Source organism: Kogia breviceps, chromosome 5, assembly GCF_026419965.1.
Source record: "Kogia breviceps isolate mKogBre1 chromosome 5, mKogBre1 haplotype 1, whole genome shotgun sequence".
Lineage (NCBI taxonomy): Eukaryota > Metazoa > Chordata > Mammalia > Artiodactyla > Physeteridae > Kogia > Kogia breviceps.
This window is the reverse complement of record NC_081314.1, coordinates 4,625,155-4,631,726: the sequence shown is the minus strand read 5'-3', so window position 1 is coordinate 4,631,726 and position 6,572 is coordinate 4,625,155.

The following is a 6,572-nucleotide window of genomic DNA, read 5'->3' as shown; positions in this document are numbered from 1 at the left end:
CACACTTTAGATTCACACACAAATAATAGGTCATTTACCATTTTTAGGATAATTGAAACTTGCCTCACTAAAGAAAGGTTAGTTGAACCTCTTTACAATATTAATATTAGGTAAATGGAGATCACTTGTCTAATAATTTAACTTATCTAATAACATCATATCAGAATTTTATTATATTTGAGGGACAAAATTGAAAAGTTTTTTATTCAGTGAATTTAATATCTTTTCAGAGTTCTAAAAGGTAGTTTTTTTTAAAAAAGCTTAAATTGATAATCAAGACTATAAGAGTAATTTATCAGAAGTAGGACCATAATGTAGAAAAATAGTCATAGCAACAGTCATAACATACTTCATCTTCCCTGTAGGAATACAAGTGGTAGGTCTAGATTTGTTAGTGGAAGTAAAGGGATTTATGGAAAAGTAATGAGATAATTCAATATTGAGTCCACGAAACACTTAGCACAATCTTATACTTCATTTGTCAGTGGATATTTGTTGAAATGCATGTCCGGTAATTATCGTGATTGTGACAGCCTCAAGGTGGAACATACTGTAGTCTCTAGCTGAAAAGAAGTTAGCCTAATAATTCACTGGATAAAATTGATTAAATGCCTTATCCTTTTAATTAAGGCTGCAGAACTGTTAACCTAAGATTGTACAGTGGCAAGAGTCTATACAATTTAAGCTAGAGGTTACTTAGAGATTGTTATTCAGGTGTAATAACATTTTGTTATCTTTGACTAGGGCTTAAAACTTCGTTAACTTGATTTGTACCAGCCCAAACTTCCTTCTGCAAGTTGAACCCACTGCTGAGTGTGTGTAGGGTCTTTCTTCAGTGACAGACATTCCACCAGTGACAGTTAACCTTTTGACATTTAGACCTTCCAAACTTGTCTTGGATATTCCCATATATCTGACAGGCCAACCATGAAGAATTTAAGATTTAATTCTAATTTTTTCCATGTTTGCCTTGGGTGAATACCTTGTCCTTTGGAGGATAGCTTTAAGTGGCTTGGTCATTGATAAAACTCAACTATTTTGTTCACACCCATTTCAATATTATTTTATGTTTGGCCGTATTTAAATCTAAGATTTAATGGAGTCTAGTGAAAAAATTAGTGGGAAGTGTGAAGGTAAAAAAGAAAAACATGAAAAAAGGGAAGGTTAGAAAGCTGTTTAGAATGTTGGCTTTATTATATTCCTAACATTTCAAAATTTATTACATAGTTGCCTACAATTTGGTGTGGTTGTGTAGTTTATAAATGTTTTTGTACTCTGTTAATTAGAAGACCATAGAATATGACAGCAGGTTGGCTAATGTTATTGGGGTTTTTACCATAGTTGCTATTGTGGAAGAGATTACATGTTAGATTAATAAAAAAAAATGTTGGCAAAACATGGCTTTATACTTCAGCATCAAAATGTGCAAGACACATATGCTTTCAGAATATAAAAGCACTATTAACTTATGGCACTGAGATCAATGGCAGCAGTTGATCAACCTTTACCACTGTCAAAACATAACACGGTCCTAATGACGATTCTTACTTTGAATGTTATTAGCTGGGGACCTTGATTGGTTGGCATTTTATTGTCATGATTTTAACTAATTGAGATGAAAAAGAAATAGCTTACAGAATTTTAAAGCATGATTTAATATTCATACTAAGACTTAAAAAAATCTTTTTTGAGAGAAACATGAGGAATTGTAAAGTCTGGGGGCTTATCTTTAAAGCATTGTGAAAATAAACTTTTATTAAGCTGATATGAAAGGAACCCCTCCTTTCTGGAACTGAATCTGTGCTAGAGCACTTTATATGATAACTGTATTTAGGAAATTTTATGTTGTAAAAATCGTCATCAAGTAATGTTTTCTAATGGTTTCTTAACCCAACCAGTGCTACACCCCCCCTCCCCCTCCCAGTCTGGCACTCCCAGTATTACCACTCTGGGACCTTAAACTACTTCTTGAGCCTTATGGTCTAGTTCCGAGTGCTTCAGTGTTTCCTGAAATTTCAACGGTTCTGTGGTGTGTTCTGTGCTAGAGTGGAGCAAAGAGGAGCAGTTTATATTATTGACCTTCTTTACCCCCAATCTCCAGAATCCCTGAGAAAAGTCATACTAGCATCCCAAAATCTGGATAGAAATAAAATGAGGACTTCTCTTGACCGATACAGACAGTTTAACAATCTCAGAAGAGAAAGCAGAAGTTCAGGTATTTTTCTTAAATCCAGCTGAGGCTTTTCCCTCACAGTGCCAGGCTCCTTTTCCCAAGGCTTAAAAAAGCAAATAGAAGCAGACCCAGATCTGAACTGAATCTTGAAGAAAAATAGAAATTGGTCTCATGTACAGTGGGAAGAGTGTTAAGTCACCCATTCTTTGTCAAGGCTTGCAGAATGTCTTCTGTTGCCTTTGTTAATAAGCATGAGCAAAATAAAAAGAAACAGCATGCTATCTAGGCAAACGTGTAACAGTAGTGGTTTTAAAAGTTTAGTGTGCCTGAGAATCATTAGGATAAATTACTGGATCCCATCCGTAGAGATTCAGACTCATTTGGTCTGAGAGGGGTCCATACAGTTTGCACTTGAGCCCAGCTTCCAGATAGTGCCCGTGCTGTCAGTATGAGGTGCACACTGCAGAGCACTGTCCCATCCTAGGTCAGAGTGCAAAAGACTCAGGACAATCTGGAAGGAAATGTAGCTCGTGGAACAGAAGAAAATTTTGCATATTTGCTTCACATTTATGCAATGACTTAATAACAACAAGAAATTCAGTAAAATGAGAACCCAAAAGAAGAAACAGAATGAGATGAGAGGGAGATTGTTTCCAAGAAGACAAATTGAGGACTTAATTGTCCCAATTAATCTGTTTTATCAGTGCCACATATTTATTATCCTTCGTTGGGTTAGTATGTTAAAACTTTCGGGGTGTGTATTTTAAAAGGAAATGTTAAATCTTTGAGTATAAAATAACTGATTTGAATTGCCAGGTTTTCTCCAAGTGGGCAACATGCCTGCATTAATCTTTATGACAACCGATCTTTATTTTCACGTCAAACAAATTATTTAAATTCTTACTGTTCTCAGTAGGGAAAATGCATACTTTTAGTTTTATTTGAGTAACCATAATAGAATTCTTTATACCACTGGGGAAATCCAAACTGAACTTAATTAAGCCCCCCAAAAGTAAAGGATTTACTTTCACGTAACTGAAAAATCCAAGGTAAAGTTGGCCTCATTTCTCCATGAGCCTCCACCATAATTGGGGAGAGGATTGGGGGGTGCTGGGGAGGATGGGAGAGGATTGAGAACCTTGGTAAAGTCCTAGAAAGCACTTTGGTGTAACTTGGGTTACATTCATATCTTTGAATTCTGTTTCTCACTTGATATCCACGAATAATTTTGTCATGTTCTTCCTTTACTCTAATTATTGACTTTACTTCCTCCACCCCACCTCCTTCCTATTCAGGATCATAACTGTTTAAGACAAGTTTATGGCTTTGTGGTTATAAGCTGCTAAGACCAAGTGCTTAGCTATCTGGGAATTATCTGGAGCCAGCACTGGGTCGCTTGGCTTGGTTAGTAAAGCATTGGGACCTGGCAGGCAGGTTGCTACCAGTACTCCCTGGGGGCACTGGCTCTACTCGTTTACTTTGTGTACTAGCAACTCTTACTAGAGGAAAAAACAATTACTGTTCTTGTTTATTCTTGAGTTGCTAAGAGCAGGTCTGTTTGCAGGGAAGTGTACTGATGACATTTCCTCCTAAATATATTTTATTAATGTATCAGAAAATGCTGCTGCATTTCATCTTTTAATAGTCCATAGGCTCTTGTGATGAGACACTATTTTTAAGGTATTAAAATATATAATGTATTTAAACAATAGATAACTTATCAGTGTGATTCTGCTAGTAAAATTCTGTATTATACAGAACTATGGAAATTTGGTGTTGCAAAAGATTTTTGAGATTTACTTCAGAATTCTAAAGAAAAGACTAGGAGTTTAAGTATCTTGCCCTGATTTCTATAGCTTGTGGCAATGCTAAAATGAAAGGAAAACAAAACCCTATACTGTTGGTGGGGCTTGGGGAAGGAGGAGGAAAGCAAAGAGCTTCATCAGAAATTACTCCTGGTGGGAAGAGAAGAGACCAGTAACACAGCAAACTTAAAAATTTAATCTCAGTTTCACTTCACAACTGTTTATTTACTTTTACTTTAGCTATGGTGTGGAATTTTTCGCTTCAACTAAACTGAAAATAAAAGGTGACAGAGTGCAGGGTACCCCAGAAGAAGAGAAGGCATGTTCCACTAAAGTAGGGCTTCTCAACGTTTGTGCTGAAGCACAGGTCTGCCTGGGACTACGGCTTGATGTGACCCTTTGCAAAGTACAGTTTTCCCAAATACTTATTAAAATGGTGGTTTTATAAATGTTGCCTATAAATGAGTGGATGGATGGATGAATGAATGGATTTGGTTAAGGCAGTGGTTTGCAGCTGGGGGTTTTACCCCCTAGTGGACACTGGTGATGAGACATTTTTTTTTAAGCCTCTGTTTTATTTGCTTTATTATAATTTTTTAAACGTCTTCGTTGGAGTATAATTGCTTTACAATGGTGTGTTAGTTTCTGCTGTATAACAAAGTGAATCTGCTATATGCATACGTATATCCCCATATCTCCTCCCTCTTGGCGTCTCCCTCCCACCCTCCCTATCCCACCCCTCTAGGTGGTCGCAAAGCACCGAGCTGATCTCCCTGTGCTATGCAGCTGCTTCCCACTAGCTTTCTGTTTTACATTCGGTAGTGTATATATGTCAGTGTTAACTCTCCCACTTCGTCCCGGTTTACCCTTCTCCCTCCCCGTGTCCTCAAGTCTGTTCTCTACGTGGTGATGAGACATTTTTGACTGTCACTCCTGGGAGGGTGGGGTGTGTTGCTCCTGGCATATAGCTGGTGGTAGAGCCAGAGATGTTGTGAAACATCCCACAGTGACCGGGACAGCTTGCTACAACAAAGGATAATCTAGTCCAAAATGTTAGTAGGGCAGCTGTTGAGAACTCTGGTTAGGAGAGTTGGAGGAGGGTGGTGGGAAAGGAGAAGAAAAAGACTGAGAGACAGAGACCAGTGGACCAACACATGCTCATGCAGAGAGGATCCTGGTATGGAGCCTGGGAACCATAGCCTTTAACTGGGACCTGGTGGGGGGAAGGAGGGCGGAAAAAGTGATCAGCCTCTGCGGGTGGGAGAAGGCGGCTCTTTGCTAGCCAGGCCTGAAAGGATTTGCTATTAAGGAGGCCTGATGTGGTTTCAAAGGATCTCATTTGCCCCCCTGAGTAGCTTTTCCATATTTAAATTTCAAATTACTTCAACAGAGGAAGCCTTTCATTCCAATAATGAAACAAAAAGCTAAACTGAAGGTGACAAATATTTTTGTGGGAAAGACTGTCAAATGTAACAGGCCAACAAAGAGAAATGGCTCTTATTAAATCCTTTCTGGTTTTGATTAGGGAAAGGAGAGAAGAACTCTGAGGGCTTGAGGTTGGCAGTGGGTCAGAGCAGAGCACAGAAGGGCACATAAAGAAGAGGCTTCACAGTGTTTCCTAGGGAAGTTCCTATATTCTTGGAACTTGTGTGGGAAAGTGAATATTTTTTCCACTTGAGACGTTTGTATTAATGAGTTGGATGGTAAAAGAGGATTAACATTCCAGACTGGTAGAGTCCAGCAGTGGCTTCCAGTAATTAAAATAACCTGTGTTTAAGTTCTCCAGGCTTCCACCTTTCTTTAGGCTGACTGAGGGGGGAAAATAGCTTTGAAGTCTGCACCGAGGGACAAGCAGATCCACAACTTGAAAGTCATTCGTGTTCTTGGAATATTCCAACTTCAGAATAATGTTTCCATTTAGCTTCTTACAAGCATGTTTTTTTTAATATATATAAATTTATTTATTTATTTATGGCTGCGTTGGGTCTTCGTTGCTGTGTGTGGGCTTTCTCTAGTTGCGGCGAGCGGGGGCTACCCTTCCTAGAGGTGCGCGGGCTTCTCATTGCAGTGGCTTCTCTTGTGGCAGAGCACGGGCTCAGGTGTGCGGGCTTCAGTAGTTGTGGCACGTGGGTTCCAGCAGTTGTGGCTCGTGGGCTCTAGGCATGCGGGCTCAGTAGTTGTGGCGCACGGGTTTAGTTGCTTCGTGGCATGTAGGATCTTCCCGGACCAGGGCTTGAACCCGTGTCCCCTGCATTGGCAGGCGATTCTTAACCACTGCACCCCCAGGGAAGCTCTGCATGTTTTGAGGGCTTTCTTTGTGCCAGGTAATGTGGAGGATAACAATTGTGAAGACATCTAATACAATTGATGCATTCAAGGAGCTTATAGTTTAGTTAAACACAGCACAACATAATAAGACCTCATAAAAGAAGCCTAACGAAGCGGGCTACAGAAGCAGAGGGTGGGGCAGTGGTTCTAAGCCCTTGAATATAGAATTTTTGATAGATGGGGGAGGAGGGTTGGGAAGGCACAGAGGAACAAACAGCATTTTAGAGATGGAAAAGAACACAGAGGCACAGGGTCTTTGTGATAAT